The sequence below is a fragment of the Gorilla gorilla genome, chromosome 20 (assembly GCF_029281585.2).
Source record: "Gorilla gorilla gorilla isolate KB3781 chromosome 20, NHGRI_mGorGor1-v2.1_pri, whole genome shotgun sequence".
Classification (NCBI taxonomy): Eukaryota; Metazoa; Chordata; class Mammalia; order Primates; family Hominidae; genus Gorilla; species Gorilla gorilla.
In genome coordinates this window covers 11,856,705-11,874,362 of record NC_073244.2, presented here as the reverse complement: position 1 = coordinate 11,874,362, position 17,658 = coordinate 11,856,705, and the positions used below count along the sequence as shown (strand labels likewise).

Below are 17,658 nucleotides of genomic sequence, written 5' to 3'. Positions count from 1 at the left end.
TGCCCTTCCTCCTCCCAGCCCCGGGCAACTGTGAATCCACTTTCTGCCTCTGTGGATTTGCTTGTTTTGAACCTTTCATATAAACAGAATCACACACTATGTGGCCTTTTGTGACTGGCTTCTTCCACGTAACATAATGTTTTCAGGGTCCACTGTCCATCCGTTTACAGCATGTGCCAGTGCCTCGTTCCTTTTTTTTTTTTTGAGATGGAATTTTGCTCTTGTTGCCCAGGCTGGAGTGCAATGGCGCAATCTTGGCTCACTGTAACCTCCGCCTCCCGGGTTCAAGCGATTCTCCTGCCTCAGCCTCCCAAGTAGCTGGGATTACAGGCATGTGCCACCACGCCTGGCTAATTTTGTATTTTAATAGAGACAGGGTTTCTCCATGTTGGTCAGGCTGGTCTCAAACTCCTGACCTCAGGTGATCCACCCGCCTCAGCCTCCCAAAGTGCTGGGATTACAGGCGTGAGCCACCGCGCCCGCCCGCCTTCGTTTATCCATCCATCAGTTGACAAACATTTGGGCTGTTGCTACTTTGGGGCCATTAGGACAACGCTGCTGTGAACATTGGTATCCAAGCATTTGTGTGGCCATGCACCGTTTAGCACATGTCTACTTCTGCAGGATGAATTTTGAGGAGGGGAAAAAGACCCCACTTATAGCTAGCTCTTTGTCTCTGACTGTGTAGGTTTGAACATCTCGTAAGTCTTGAGAAATGCTTGGAGGCCATTTCCTGCAGAGGCACACTCCCCTCTTGGGTGGGCTGGGGGAGGCAGTGGCAGATCCCCGCCCACCTGCCCCAGCCACCAGTGCTCCCGGGTTTTGCATTCAGCCCCTGGCACACACTCATGGCTAACCCTGGTGCCCTTGCCTGTCTTTGACCCAGCACTGGCGAAGGAATTGGCAAAGCCACCAGGTTAATGATGCAAGCCCCAGAAACTTGTGGCATAGATGAGAAGGCAAACAGCCTCTCCTTTTGGAGAACTAAAGAGATTTAAGGAAGCTTTTGCTGGCTCACTCCCTCTCACCAGCAAGGATGGCACTAAACACAGTCCACATCAATCACCGTTTTTGTTAAGCGATTTATGAGTTGCTCAGCCAAGAATAAGGTTGCACGTGGTAGGAGGAGTTCTGTGTGCACCGAGGTCTCATGGAAGGACTGGATTTCTAGGGAAGAAAAGGGAAAAGGGAGTTGATGTTAAAATATCATTTCTATAACAGCAATGCAGTAGTGTTCATCTAGAAGGAGAGCTGCCACATTTGGCAAGATGCTGGGAGAGAAACAAGTATTAAGTACTTGGTTAAAATGACAAATCCCACAAATATGCCCTGGAATGAATATAGCTCATAGCAGGAGGCACTCCCTAAAGGGCTTAGCAACATCACAAATAGCGAAGAGTTTTTGAAATCACAAATAGCAAACAGCATAACTGCTTTTAGTTTCAGATATTTAAATCTACAAAAAATCAGTAGATGATGTGGGTTACGTTATAATGGTGTGAATTACAATGATGACGCTAATGAACATTTATGGGCATTTTCCGTGTGCTGGGCTGGCCATTAAACTCCACACTTTGTAGGACTCCTCTCATTTAACACAACCACCCAACACAGATAGAAGTATTTTCTCCGTTTATGGACAAAGAAATGGAAGTGCAGAAAGATTTAAGTCCCTGGCTGAGGTCACCCAGCTAGAAACTGGAGGACCCAGGATCTGGACCCAGGCACCCTCGCCTAGCCTCCTGTTTTAGAGCTAGGATGCACCGTAAGGTAGTTAATGGTATTCCAGTTGATGAACGTTTGTTTCTTATTTATTTATTTATTTATTTTGAGACAGAGTCTCGCTCTGTCACCCAGGCTGGAGTACAGTGGCACCATCTCGGCTCACTGCAACCTCAGCCTCCCGGGTTCAGGCGATTCTCCTGCCTCAGCCTCCCAAGTAGCTGGGATTACAGGCATGCACCACCACGCATGGCTAATTTTTGTATTATTTTTTAGTAGAGATGGGGTTTCGCCATGTTGGCCAGGCTGCTCTCGAACTCATGACCTCAAGTGATCTGCCCACCTTGGCCTCCCAAAATGTGCTGGGATTACAGGCATGAGCCACCGCCCCCAACCTCGTTTCTAATTTTTTATGAACACCAAGCTCTGAAAGCCAAGTAAAGGGGTGACGCTGTGTATTTCAGAGCTTGATGTTCCCTCTGCTTTCTTCCTCTCCTCTGTCCCCTATGCCAGATCCTCCAACTGTTCATGACCTTTGAACTTGAGAAGGGACCTCTTTTCTGCTTTATCTACACCTGCTTTCCTGGTGATCTCGCCGAGGTACAAGAGTTGAAATACATCTTAGAACCTCCAGTGTCCTAGTGTCTGCAGCCTGGCTCACTCCCCGAATCCTGGACTTGTGTACCTAGCTGCCTAGGTGGCAGCTGCATGTGGGTGTCATCTGATGGGCATCTGAGGCTTCTGTCACCCAAAACTGGGTGCCTGATTCGACCCCACACTTGTCTGTCCCCAGACCACGGGCTTCCCCAGCTCAGCACCGGGCAGCTCCATTCTCTAGGTGCTCAGGCCAACCCCAAGCCTTAAGTCAGCCTTGACTCCTCTCTTTCTTTCACCCTCTATGTCAAACCCGTCAGCAAACCTGGCTGGCTCTGTCTTCAGGTGTCTCCCAAATGAGAGCACTCCTATCACGTAAGTCTTTGTCACCTCTGACCTGGTTGTTCAGCCCTGACGTTCACTTCCATTGACCGTTGATACTTCCAAAATATCTGTCAGACTGTGTCCCTGTGCCCTAAACCTTCCAGTAGCTTCCCAGCACACTCAGAGCGAAAGCCAAAGACTCCACTGTGGCCTCCTTGTGTCTCTAAGGCCATCTTCTCCTCCTCCTCCTCCTCCTCCTCCTCCACCTTCTCCTCCTCTTCTTCCTCCTCTTCCTCCTTCTCCTCCTGTCTTAATCTGTTTGGGCTGTTTCAGCAAAAGGCCATAGACTGGGTGGCTGTAAACAACAGACACGCATCTCTCAGCCCTGGAGGTGGGAATTCTGAGAAGAGGGTGCCAGCAGGGTCAGGTTCTGGTGAGGGCTTCCCTCTGGGATGCAGACGGCCATCTTCTTGCTGTGTCCTCACATCACATGGTGGGAAGCCAGAGAGAGCTCTCTGGGGTCCCTTCCATAAGGGAGGGCATGATCCCACCCTCATGACCTAATCACCTCCCAAAGGCCCCGCCTCCTAAAGCCACTGCCTTGGGGTGAGGACTTCAGCATAGGAATTTAAGGGACACACCATTCAACCCCTAGCATTCCCCCAGATCCCTCTGGTGGCCTCCTCACATGACCCGTGTGACCCCACATGTCCCGTGTGCCTCAGCCTTGCCGAGCACCGTCCCTGGCAGAGCCTTCTCAGCGGCGACACTTTCCTCACCTCACTCTGCCTCTGTCCTGTCACTGCCCCAGGTCACCTTGTTGCCCCTGGCCCATGCCGCACTCCACTTGTGCATTTGAGTGTATTTTTCTTCAGAGCATTTGTCACCTCCTGCTGTTCTGTGTCCATGGTGTCATCTGTCTCTCCCTGAGGGGTCAGCCCCGCATGGTCAGGGACTCAATCTGTTTCATTCCCTGCTGTGTCCTCAGCACTTGGAGCCGGCACATGGCAGATGCTCAGACTGTGTTTGTTGAATGAATGAACGATGGCTGAGTGTCCAGGCTCTGAGGGAGTGTGTTATGGGCACCCTTCAAGCCCCAGCCCCTGTACCCAGGGAACTGTGTGGGGTGAGGAGATGCACCGGCACAGGCCAGGTGCTAAGAGGAAGGTGGAAAGGTTCTAGCCCACCTTCTCTTCTCGTTGACTTGAGGTTAGGAAGGGGCTAGCTTGGGATGAGAGGAGGAGCTTCCTCCACACTGTGGCATCTGTCCCCCGCCTGAGGTTCCACCTGAACTCCTGCCACAAGCTCCAGATCTGTTCCTGTGCCGCACCCCCACCCCTGCTACAAAACCCCGGCTCTCTGTTTGCCCACCTGGTCCGCTGCTTTGGGCAGAGCTGCCCTTCATTCATTTTCCATCTTCCCGAGGGCTGACTTTGGCTGCTGTGGGTCATTAGTGATGAGGCCCAGAACCTCAGCTGGGGCAGAACGAGTTCCTGCTGCCCAGGGCCAGCCTTCTGGGGGCTGCCTAGAAGTCGCCCTGTGGTCCTCTACAGTCATTCCTGTGTGAGGACGAGACACACACTTTCCACTTGCTGGAGAGGAGGGTCTGGGCGGCTTTTTATTGGTGCATTCACCCTCTCAGATACTTCCTGATCAGTATGAGCTGGGTAAACAGCCAGTTCAGATGGCTCAGACTCCCGGAAGAGGAGCGTTTAGCCCAAATTACTGGTATTAGCCGTCCGCATTCAACCTTATCTTAACCATGAAATTTGTGTGGTAAAAAAGAGAATTTGACTTACACAGAAATGCAACTGTGTCTTCATCGTTCCACTCTACAGTAAGCTTCAGAGGGCTTTCATCCATTCAGCCTTCCTTCTTTCCATCTTTAATTGTTTTGAAATTCCATTTGGATGGAAATATTTCAAATATTTATTTTTTTGTTTTTATATATTTTTTTGCAGTTTTTATGGTTTTATTTAAACACAAAACATGCACATGAGCCGTCTACTCATTTTCTTCACTGCGCAGCCTGGCATTGGAATTGGTGACTCTGACGGCAGCTGGGCGGCCCTTTCCACGATGGTTTTGCGTTTCTTGGAGGAAACACTGTGAGCGATCTCAGCACAGGGAGATTTGTTGCACGTCAGCACTTCCAGCTCCTTGACGTTGGGGACCAGGAACTTCTGGAAGCCACTGGGCAGCATGTGCTTTGTTTTTTGTTGCTCCCATGACCAGTGTTGGGCATCAAGATCTGGCCCTTGCAGGCGCGGTGGCTCATGTCTGTAATCCCAGCACTTTGGGAGGCTGAGGAGGGTGGATCACCTGAGGTCAGGAGTTTGAGACCAGCCTGGCCAACATGGTGAAACCCCGTCTCTAATAAAAATACAAAAACTAGCCAGGCATGGTGGTGGGCGCCTGTAATCCCAGCTACTCTGGAGGCTGAGACAGGAGAATTGCTTCAACCCGGAAGGCAGAGGTTGCAATGAGCTGAGATCGCACCACTGCACTGCAGCCTGCACAACAGAGTGAGACTCCGTCTCAAAAAAGAAAAAAAAATATCTGGTCCTTGAACCTTCTGCAAACCCTATTGTCAGTACCTCTGGGTTTCCTCCAGTTACACTTAATTTTGACATGTTGGTCTGACTGGTGCCAGATGAACTCCTTGGTTCTCTTTTTGACGATCTTGGGCTTCACGAGGGGTCTGAGGGCGGCCATGATGCTGAGGAGGAGACAGCTGCCACCTCCATAGGCAGCACTGAAGAGAGAGGGGCCTTTTTTTCTCTTTTTTCTTTGTTATGTCCTTGGAAGGAAGACTTCATGTTTCTTTTTTGAGAGACAGGATCTCCCTCTGTCGCCCAGGCTGGAGTGCAGTGGTATAATCATTGCTCACTGCATCCTCCACCTCCTGGCCTCAAGCAGTCCTCCTGCCTCAGCCTCCTGAGTAGCTGGGACCGCAGGCACACCCACATTACCTGAATAATTTTTAATTTTTTTTCTCTAGAGACGAGGTCTCGCTTTGTTACCCAGGCTGGTCTCAAACTCCTGGCCTCAGGCAATTCTCCCACCTCAGCCTCTCAGAGCGCTGGGATTACAGACATGAGCCACTGCTCCCGGCCCAAATATTTATCTTTTAAAATGTATGCAGAAGTGAAACATGCTTTCCAAGAGCAGCAACGGGCAGGGTCACCCAGCACCCAGGTGGATACTTGGGCCGCCAAGGCTTCTAGAAGCCAGGACAAATGGAAAGAATATTGGAACATGGAAAGGTCTGAAAGGTGGCAATTTGTCCAAATCTACAGTTGAATCAGAAGAGAAGCAGTGGGTCAGGAAGGGGGTGATTTGAGTTCTGTTTCATCAGACTCATCTCTGTTTCTCTTTCCATCTCTCAGGCGGAGTTAGAACATTTTATTCCATTTTTTTAACCAAAATTATCTTTTGCTCGGATTTGGGAACTGACTTAATACGGAGCTGGGAATGGAGACACCAAAAACAGAACCAGACAAAGCTGAGGGTTTGTTCTCGCCCCTGCTGGACAGCGTGAGTTGCTCACTGCTTTCAGGCCCTGTCTGAAGTCATCCCCAACCCCACACCGGGAGGAAATGTTTCCTGAGAAAAATGAAAACCCCTCTCAAAACTTGATGGAATAGGAAAGCCATTTAAAATATTTTACAGGTTTTAAGGTGCCTTTTTACATTTTAAAAATAACATTTCCCCTCAAGCTTTTGAATTAAATTGCCTTTCTAAAACAGAATTGATTTTAGTGTATCTTCTTAGAATTAATTGGGACTAATTAGTTTAAAAACCTAAAATACCTCCAACATTTCCCTCTTTGGGTTTAATTCTAATAATGAGTTTAACAAAAAGACCCTTTTGCTGCATCTTCTCAGTGCACACTGAGGTTTTGCTTTGGGGTTGAAACTTTCATGGGGAGAGAAATAGAATGTCCTTTTGTCATTCTCATTGGGTTGGATGGTGGCATTTGAGACAAGCAAAGAGATGACGGATGGAATAAATATTTCTAATTTTGTCTTTCTTTGCTTCATTTTCATTTCTTCAGAGATCCCTGGGTCTTGCTGAGGGGATCTCTGACTTGGCTTGATTTTCTGTCCCGGGCCAATTGAGATATGTCTGTGCCTCAAAGATAGACGATCACTTAAAAGTACCGACAGGATCTTTTCCTCCCAAAGACAGGCGAGACCTCCTCCCGTCAGGCTGAGTCCATTCCTTGTCTGGAGCCAGGGAGCTCTGCTTCCCAAACTCTCACAGCAAGATTCCTGGCCTCGCTCATTTGTCTTGCGTTAAATTTCCTTGCAATCTTGCATAATTCGAGCATGACTTAGCAAGAAATGCATTTTTAATATGTGACTCTAACACTTTCTTATTTAAGGATGCATGTTTGTATGTTGACATAGCAAGAAAAATAGGTATATTAAAACTCATTTCTAATAATACTCGAGTGTGGAAAGATTAGCCATTTGGCAAATTTGAAAAGAGGTATGGAGTAACCATAAGGAAAGCAGTGAGGGCCAGGCACGGGGACTCACGCCTGCAGTCCCAACACTTTGGGAGGCTGAGGTGGGAAGACTGCTTGAGGCCAAGAGTTCAGGACCAGCCTGGACAACATAGTAGGACCTTGCTACTACAATTTTTTTGTTTGTTTGTTTTAAGTAGCCAGGCGTGGTGGTGTGCACCTGTAGTCCTAGCTACATGGGAGGCTAAGGCAGGACAATCACTGGGCTGAGGGCCCAGGAGTTTGAGGCTGCAGTGAGCTATGATCCAACCACTGTACTCCAGCCTGGGTGACAGAGCAAGACCCTGTGTCTAGAAAAGAAAAAGAAAGCAGTGAAAAAGGCAAATCATGTGCATAAACCTGAGGAGTGGGGCTTCTGTCAGGCATTGAGGTGGGACCATGGGGTGGGGGCAGGTATTGGTCACATGGAGCCCATATGTGCCTATGAACCCAGGGTCTGCTACAGGCTCTGATGTGAGGTCTGTGGACCTAGGTCATCATACTTGATACCCAGGCCCTATCCTGTGGCTTCAAGCCCGTCCACCCTGCTGAGAGTGGAGGCCCCCAGCAGCCAGCTATTGAGGCTGGCGAGGAGTAAACACAGGGATTCCATGGATGAAGAATGGGATTAGGGACCAGGACCCCCCCAGAAGGACTATGACTTGGTGTCCACCTTCCAGGGTGGACACTCTTTCTTCTCTCCTGTACTGGTGGATGCATATCCATGCACCTAGCCCTGGCCAAGCCCACCTGTGTTCTGCAGGACATCCCATTCCATCCCATCCACATCCCATCCCATCCCATCCACATCCCATCCCATCCCATCCACATCCCATCCCATCCCATCCACATCCCATCCCATCCCATCCCATCCACATCCCATCCCATCCCATCCCATCCCACTCCATCCACATCCCTTTCCATCCCATCCACATTTCATCCCACCCCATCCACATCCCATCCCATCCCATCCCATCCCATCCCATCCCATCCACATCCCATCCCATCCCATCCACATCCCATCCCATCCCATCCACATCCCATCCCATCCCATCCACATCCCATCCCATCCACATCCCATCCCATCCACATCCCATCCCATCCCATCCACATCCCATCCCATCCCATCCCATCCCATCCCATCCCATCCACATCCCATCCCATCCCATCCACATCCCATCCCATCCCATCCACATCCCATCCCATCCCATCCCATCCACATCCCATCCCATCCCATCCCATCCCATCCCATCCCATCCCATCCACATCCCATCCCATCCCATCCACATCCCATCCCATCCCATCCCATCCCATCCCATCCCATCCCATCCACATCCCATCCCATCCCATCCCATCCCATCCACATCCCATCCCATCCCATCCCATCCACATCCCATCCCATCCCATCCACATCCCATCCCATCCCATCCCATCCCATCCACATCCCATCCCATCCCATCCACATCCCATCCCACCCCATCCACATCCCATCCCACCCCATCCACATCCCATCCCATCCCATCCCATCCACATCCCATCCCATCCCATCCACATCCCATCCCATCCCATCCCATCACATCACATCCCATCCACATCCCATTCCATCCCATCCACATCCCATCCCATCCCACCCCATCCACATCCCATCCCACCCCATTCACATCCGATTCTATCCCATCCACATCCCATTCCATCCCATCCACATCCCATTCCATCCCATCCACATCCCATTCCATCCCATCCCATCCACATCCCATCCCATCCACGTCCCATCCCATCCCATCCCATCCCATCCACATCCCATCCCATCCCATCCACATCCCATCCACATCCCATCCCATCCCATCCCATCCCATCCCATCCCATCCACATCCCATCCCATCCCATCCCATCCCATCCACATCCCATCCCATCCCATCCCATCCCATCCACATCCCATCCCATCCCATCCCATCCCATCCACATCCCATCCCATCCCATCCCATCCCATCCCATCCCATCCCATCCACATCCCATCCACATCCCATCCCATCCCATCCCATCCCATCCACATCCCATCCCATCCACATCCCATCCACATCCCATCCCATCCCACCCCCTCCACATCCCATCCCACCCCATCCACATCCCATCCCACCCCATTCACATCCCATTCCACCCCATTCACATCCGATTCTATCCCATCCACATCCCATTCCATCCCATCCACATCCCATTCCATCCCATCCACATCCCATTCCATCCCATCCATGAAAGAACATCCACTTGCAAGTCTCCCTTCTTTCTCCTATCCCAGTTCCCTCCTGGTAGGTCCTACCTGCTATTATTTCTTTCATTTTCAGAAACCCGCTCTCAGTTTCCTCTTCCGGCTGCCTCCCCATTCCTCTTCCTATCTTTCTAGCAAAAATTCCTCAAAAGAGCCATCTGGTCCTCCTGTCTCCAGTTCTGCTCCACTTGGGGCTCTCTTGAACCTGCTCCAACCTCTGTGGCTTTTGCACACACTTTTCCCCTGGAGCTCCTCTGTCACAATCACTGGTGACCTCCACTTTGCTGATTCCAGTGATCACCACTCAGCCCCAGAGTCACTTGGTTCTCAGGACACCACTTGCTTATACTTCTTTGGCCTCTTTTCAGGCTCCTGCTTCTTTGGGATCTCTAAATGGTAGACAGCCCCAGAACTCAGCCCTAGGCCTCTTCTCTCTGCTCTTCCTTGGTGAGCCCAGATAGTCTTATGGTTTTAACTAGGTCATTTATACACTGATGACTCCAGCCTACATCCTGTATACACTGGTGGCTCTAGCTCATGTTCTCTACACACTGATGGCTCCAGCCATGTCATCTATACACTGATGGCTCCATCCCATGTTCTCTATACACTGACGGCTTCAGCCCACATCCTCTAGACACTGGTGGCTCTAGGTCATGTCCCCTACACACTGATGGTTCCAGCTATGTTATCTATACATTGATGGCTCTAGTTCATATATTCTATACACTGATGGCTCCAGCCTGCATTCTCTATACACTGATGGCTCCAGCTCACCCCTCAGCCTGAGACTTATGTAATCTGCCTGCTTTCTCAGCATCTCAACCTGGGTGTCTAGGAGCCTCTCACACTTTACACCTTCAGAACTCAACTCCCAAGTGCTCTCCAGGCCTTTTTCTTGGGTAATTTTCCTGACTTCATCCTTTTAGTTGCCAAAAACCTTGGAGGTACCCTTGACCCGTCAGCAAATCTGGCTGACTCTACCTCCTATGTTTGACGGCTTTGCCCCTCCATGGCTCACAGCCAGTCCCCCCTCCCTTGCCCAGATTATCACGTTAGCCTCCAGATTGCTCTCTCTGCTCCCACCCTTTTCCTTCTTCCCCTATTCTCAACCCAGCAGCCAGAGGGGCCTGGTTAAAATGCAAGTCAAACCAGGCCATTCCTGGGCTCAAACCTTGTGATGGCTTCCATTTACCCCAAGCAAAAGCCAGAGCCCCTACAATGGCCTGTGTGGGCCTTTCTCCTTGCCTTCTGGTTCACTCAGCTCCAGTTTCAAGCCAGGCATTGTCCCACCTCGGGGCCTTTGTACTGGCTTTTCCCTCCATTAGGAACGCTCTTCCCCAGGATATCTGGACAGCTCCGTCCCACACCTTCCTCATCTCTTTAATGAGCCCACCCAGGGAAGCATTTGACAACCCTTTAAAAATTGCAACCCCTTCCTATCCCAACACTCCTTCTGTCTGCTTCCTTTTCCCCCTTGGTACTTGTCACCATATGATATAGGGTGTCATCTGACGTACGACATATTTTTCTCACTTACCTTGTTTACTGTCCATATGCCCCTATCCTCCTGCATGGTCTAGAATAGAAACTCCATGAGGGCAGCGAATTGTGTTTTGATGACTGGTCAATGCCAGGCCCATGCTATGGATCCAATAAATATTTTATTGAAATCAATGAATGACACAGGATCTCTGTTACTCATCCTTCTGGACATGGGGTTTGGAGTCCTCACAGCCGCACCTCAATGCCTCCCTTGGGATGCAGCATCCAGGCAGAACCCGGCCGTGTCCCCTAAGCAAAGCCTCCCATGGCACCAGCTGCTGGTGGTTTGACCTCCAGGACTAGCATTCAAGGTTGTCACCACATCACCACTTAGCCATACATTAACAGCCCAAGAGTCTGACTTCAAATTCCTCATCTCCCTGCAACACAGATTCAAATTCTAACAGTATAGAATCTGTCTTCCTTTCTTCTCAGGGAGACATGTCTATTCCATTCCTATTCTAGAAATGACTCCTGGATGATATCTTAAAAAAACAGTTTCTGTGCACTGACTGTGTCTGTCTCAAAGGGCAAACCTCCGCTGAGAGCTCCTTGAAAGGTATGCTTGGTCATGCACAAATCTATCAGCATTGTGTGCTTTTATCATCCAAAATGTTGACCCATCGAGGCTGCAGCTACATGCTGCTCATTCTATCAAAATGTTTTAAGATCCTTGGCTGGGCCCACCAAAAACAAGAGCACTGCTTAGAGCTCTGTGTTCCCCTTGAAAGGTGGTGGTGCCACTTCACCCTCTCCCGGTCCCAAAGCCTCAGAGAAGCCATGCTCAGCCTGAACTGCTCCAGGCAGAACAAAAGCTGCACTAGCTTCAGTTTAGCCCTTTTCTTTTCCCCCTTCATGGGTCGAGATTGCCCAACCATGTGCCTCCTCTTTCCGGAGATATGTGTCCCTTGTGTGTCCTGCCATCTGGGGGCATCTGATGTGGCCTGGCTTCCTCTTAGAAAAGTCTTCCTCTCCCCGGGTAGGGAGGGAAGAGCCGGAGCAGTGATGTCAGAGATATACTGTAAGTCCCTCCCGGCAAAGCCCCACAAGGCATTTCTGACGCTGAGTCAGTGGTTCCCTTTGCACTTGTTCCATACGTACATGATATTTCCAAAAGTCTTTTTAATTTGGTATCAACTCCTCTGTTTTCACACTTTTTTCCAAATAGCTTAATCCATGATTCATTTTACGTCGCCCAGAAAACACTTGTGCAGCTATGAACTCTCCCACATTGTTTGTTTGATGATAAATAGATTCTTTCCTCTTGGAGAAAAGGGCACTTTCTCCTCCCAGTACTAGGAAGGATTGAAATCCCTCCTGTGATGCCCTCTTACCTCAGAGAGAGTTGTTCCTCCTTGGGTTTTGTTATTTCAGAACAAATATGGTAAACTGTTTTCCCCTCAGTTACTATAGAGAAGAGATTATTTGCCTTTCTCTTAGGGCTTCTGAAAATAATAGATTACATATTTGAGAGGGTTTTTTTTAGATCTGGTTAATGTGAGATAGAGGGGGTTGCTCCGGGATGACATTGTTTGGTTTGGGAAGTATTCTCCCGGTTGCCCAGCAACAGGCTCTTGGAAACGGGAGTGGACTGCGTTGCCCCTGGCAACCGTTGTTACTTAGCAAACAATGAGGGCCGGGCAAACAGTGCCAAGACTGCGGACTCCAGGTTTTAATTGAACATCTGCATATATTTTTCTCTGATTAAATTTGAGTTTGATTTGCCACAACAGGTAGACACGGATCCACTCGGGATCTACTTGAAAGAACCAATATTGTAATGTTGACTCCCATGCTGCACAAACGCAGAGGCCCCATTGAAACAAACTTCTGGCCATTCGAATATGTCCTAGACTGCTCTCAACTGGAGACTTATTTTAGTCTTAAGTGGAATTTCTTTTTTGATCTAATTCCTGGTGTTCAGAAAATCATTACTTGTCCAACCTACTACCGTACATCACTGATAAATCCGCAATTTCTGGAGCGCTTTTCAGCACGATGCCTTCATTTCTGCTGCCTAAGAATTTCAGAAGAGCAAAGAGTTGAGCCCTGGCTGGCTCACATGTAGAGACATTCACAGATAGGGTTGGCTGAGGGTGGAAATTGGACCCAGCACCTTCTGGTTTCATGTGCTCAATGTTCCTGTTAAGAAGTTGGGTCCACCCGTGGCCCTCAGTGGGATGTGTATGTTATGTTTATTAAGGGATGTCGCACGTTCCCACTAACAAAGTGCCCTGCTGATGGGCACTTTGCAGCCACAGGTTGGATTTTGATCAAAACAGCCTCACTCCCCCACCTCCTCCGCTGGCAAGGCAGAGATAGCGATTGTTGACAAGGGTTTGTTGCTTAGGTAAACACCACCCCTGAACTTCATTCAGAGCGGGTGACACATTTCTTCCCCTCCTCCCAGCCCCGCCCCCAGCCCCCGCCCCCACTGCCAGGGCTATAAATTCAGAACTGTTAGCCAAGACAGGTTTTTGGTGAAGACTTTATTCTTCCTTATTCATCTCGAGTGCAATCTGACTAATGCAGCAACAGCCGCAAAAGTGCCGCCTGTAACAGACACTCCAGCCCGTCACTAAAACAGCTCCTGTGGTTCCCGTGGTGAGACTCGCTTTAGTTGTATGGATTTTTTTTAAGGACGATTCACTTTGTTGCTGAATGCCCCCAAGAAAATGTTCATTGCACGTTTGTTACCGGCATTTCAGCTAATCTTAGGACTATTTAAAGTATCTAAACAAATTTCCCAACTTTCTTTTGCAGCAGAAACTTATAATGGAATGTCATTTGTGTTTTTTTTGGAGACAGAGTCTCGCTCTGTCGCCCAGGAAGCTCCGCCTCCCGGGTTCACGCCATTCTTCCGCCTCAGCCTCCCGAGTAGCCGGGACTACAGGCGCCCGCCACCGCACCCGGCTAATTTTTTTGTATTTGTAGTAGAGACGGGGTTTCACCGTGTTAGCCAGGATGGTCTCGATCTCCTGACCTCATGATCCACCTGCCTCGGCCTCCCAAAGTGCTGGGATTACAGGCATAAGCCACCGTGCCCGGCCCTTTTTTCTTAAAAAGGCAAGCTGATTAGCCATCAGCCTTATTAGATGTGATAATTAGGATCCAATGGCTGCGAGTGATGTTGGAATGAAAATGAATAAGGTCTGACTTACACAAAAACTCCCCCAAAGATTAAAATACATGATTTGTGCTGCAACCTGTTGTAGGATAGTTGTAGAAGACCACCGTATACTTAAAAAGATAAATCCTCCCAAAGAAATGCTGTTCTACCTTCTACAATATTATTTTCTGCCCAGTCCCCAGTTTAAGTCAGTCATTTTTCAGGAATTAGAGCCTCATTTAAAATTTTTTTTTAATTTATCATTTTCTTATTTCCCATGGAAATATTTTCCCATATATCAGGCTTTGCAATTTGGGCAAACCACTTAACATCTTTAGGTAAGTTTCTTCATCTGTTTGATGAAAGAGCTGGGTTAGGTGGTTTTTAAAGGGGCCTCTCCATGCTGTGGTTTTAGATGGAAATTCTTGAATTTGAACTAGGCTCTTTCTCCGCTTCTTAAATTCCAGAATCAAATCACGACTGGAGGGGAGGTAGGAGGTAGATTGGAAAGGTCCCCTATGTGATGTTGATGGGATCCGGAAAGCCGGCCTCCTCCTGGCCAGAATCAGTCACGGAGATGTGGAAAGAACATGCACTGCCTGTTGCCCTGTGCTCACTGGCTGTCTCTAGAGACGGCTGTCAGGAGGAAGGGTCACACAGGCAGGATGAGACCCCGTCCCCAGGTGGGCACAGGTGCCTAGCGGGCGTGCTGCCGGGTCAGGTCACCAGGCTGAGAAAGCAGGAGATGCTACTGCTGAGGAACTGTCACTTGTCATTTCAAGGTCCACTCCTCCACCCTCTGGCAGCATGAGTCGCTCTGAAAGATTTTGAAGCTGGGACAGGAGAGGGTGAGTGAGGTGAGGCCTCCGCATGCCAGGTTTTCACTGGCACATTCCCCATCTTCATCTTGACCATCAGCAGCTGCACTGCAGCCCTGCTCATGGTCAGAAAGGGAGAAAAACGTGAGAGGGAAAGAAAGGCTGGTAAGAGAAGGAGAACACAAAAGCATGATGCCTTAGGAAGCCGCTCCCAAGAATCCTGGGACAGGCCCCTGTGCTCAGCTGAAGACGGGAGCTGGAGGCCAACATGGTGAAGGTGGCTAGAACAGGTGAGCAGCCTGGAGCAGGCGGGCCGCTCATTCTCTTGTTCTTTGCAAAACACGTCTTGAGCATCTTTGCAGGCAATGTGCTACGTAGGGGCTGGGGTTGGGGTGAGGGATCTGCGAGGGGGCTGCTGAGATGACATAGATCCAGACTTTGTTTTCTCAAGAAGGGCTGGCTGGCCAAGAAGCCAGATGTGAACAGCTGCATGACATGAAGTAATCTGAGGGGACAAGCACGGAGAGTGGTTTGGTGAATCTGGAAATGCTGTGTGGAGTAAAGGTGTGGCCTTAGACGTGTGGTTCTCCATAGGGGTGGTCCTGCCCCCAGGGGACACTGGGCGATGTCTGGAGACATTTGTGGCTGTCAGACAGGGGTCGGGGGGTTTCCTGGCATGGAGTGGGTGGAGGCCAGGGATGCTGCTCAGCACCCTGCGGTGCCCAGGACGGCCCCACCCCAGAGTGTATTCCTGCCCCTCATGTCCGCATTGCTGAGGTCAGGAAAGCCTGTATGACATGACAAGCTGACTGGAGAGAGGGTTTCCCCACTGCTCATCACTTGCTTGGGATCCCCTTTGGAGCTGCTGGCTGCTGTCTCTCTGCCTCCCTCCTTCTTCAACGCAGCAGTCACTTTGATCTTAGCTGTCATGGGCGGGTGGACTTTGAGGGACAGAGGGCTGCCCAGCCTGCCTGGCCCTGCTGGAGGGGTCTTGTCCATCCCCACCCTGGCAGGTGCATCGACCCCATCCTCACCCTCCCTGCGTTGTGTGCAGGAGACACCAGTGCCAGCCTCCGGTGGCCCTCCATGCACTGCAGCCACCTTGTCACTGCGAGTCTGGACCACTGTGTGCCATGCTGGCCTCCCTCGATTCTGCAGACCTTAGACTTGCAGGCAGAGGCTAGCTGCTCAGTGAAGGGGCTGGTGCTCAAGCCTGGGGGTCTGGCAGGCGTAGGCTCTAATTCCGTTTGAATCAGAGGGTCCTTGGGGGTTGTGTGGACATCTCATTTAAACACTCCATCCGGAATCAAAGGAAGCCCGGCTTTCTCCACAGAGCAGGCACCAGGGAAGAGAGTTTCAAACCAAGTAGCTGGATGCATGAGGGAGAAGGTGGCCTAGGAGCAAGAGCGAGAGCGGCAGGACAGGAGGGATACGAGACACAGCAGCTCATGGGAGGGGATGTGGGTGACCCCAGCAGGGGCCAGGCACTAGAATAGGACAGACAGGTGACATTGGTCTCTGGAAGGGGAGGGAAAGGACGAGCAGATATTGAATATGCGCGACTGACCAGGGAGCGACCCCCAGATCTTTACATTCTGAAAAACCCACTGCTTTAAACGCACAGGGAACTGCTTGTGGGGATAGACAGAGGGAACGATCATTCTAAGTCACGCTGATTTACCTTTTCCTCCTGGTTACTGAGAATGAATAAAGAGCACTTACTTCTCAACTGGAACCACAGAGGGCTGGAGAAATGTCCAAGTCCAGTTCGAACTCATATAGTCACTCCCCACGGGGACTGTATCAGTTCATGATAGCTCCAATAGCATCAACTAAATTCTAGAAACTTCTAAAGCAAAAGCTAAGCTTGTGTTGTTATTTGGAGTTCTCTTTGGCATGGGGTTGGGGAAGCGATTTATATACAGAAAAGAGATGGAAGCTCGACGTAGGTCGGGAAGCTGTGGCTCCGGAGGCTCTAGTCATAAAAACATGTGCTTCCTCCTCCTAAAAGAGTGACTTAGCCAAACCCAAGCCAAAGCCCCAGTTCCAATCTAGCCTGCCTCTTCCTGCTTTGTGACCTTCAGCTCATGGCTCGCCCTTTCTGAGCCTCAGTTGCGTGTGTGTTGTGTCTAGAGCAGAGGTGATGTGGTCACGGCTTCCTCAGAGTCAGTCAGCCCCCACGTGTACCAGCTTTGCCCGCAGTCTGGGGCTCGGTCTGGCCACCGGCTGCTGCCGCTGCTGCTGTCCTTGGGGTTGTGTCCCTCTTTCTTTCGGCTAGTTTGGTTTTTTGGTTGTTTTTCATTGTTTTGTTTTGTTACTTGTTTATTCTTTTTAGAGACAGGGTCTTCCTCTGTCTCCCAGGCTGGAGTGCAGTAGTGCAGTCAGCTTACTTCAACCTCAAATTCCTGACCTCAATAATCCTCTGGCCTCAACCTCCCAAAGTGCTGGAATTACAGACATCAGCCACCTTCCCCGGCCCCCAGTTTTTTGTTGTTGTTGTTGTTGTTTGTTTGTTTGTTTGTAGAGATGGGGCCTCGCTATGTTGCCCAGGCTGGTCTCGAACTCCTGGGTTCAATGGATCCTCCCGCCCCTGCCTAGGACATATTTCATTGATCAGGCACCTGCTGGGATCCACACTCGGGGTGGGCACATCAGCTATATCATTCCCTTCCCCCTCCCAGCCCCTTTCTCAGATGAAGAAACCAAGGCCACTGCCACAGTCAGTAAGCGAGTGACAAGCCTGGAACTTGAACCTGAAGCCTGGCCTCCT

General features: G+C 50.1%; 1 protein-coding gene, 1 long non-coding RNA gene and 1 pseudogene across 9 annotated transcripts in view; 1 reads left to right on the top strand and 2 right to left on the bottom strand.

Moving 5' to 3' along the window:
• RFX2 (regulatory factor X2) overlaps positions 1-17,658 on the top strand; it is a 118,936-nt gene that overhangs the window by 32,350 nt on the left and 68,928 nt on the right. The gene's annotated exons all lie outside the window — the stretch shown is intronic.
• Positions 1,067-12,629, bottom strand: LOC129528865 (uncharacterized). The gene is made up of 2 exons (XR_010132200.1): positions 10,957-12,629; positions 1,067-1,167 (listed from the first exon to the last, which is right to left on the bottom strand). It is a non-coding gene; the product is annotated as an uncharacterized lncRNA (long non-coding RNA).
• LOC101126176 (large ribosomal subunit protein eL32-like) lies at positions 4,645-5,357 on the bottom strand (annotated as a pseudogene).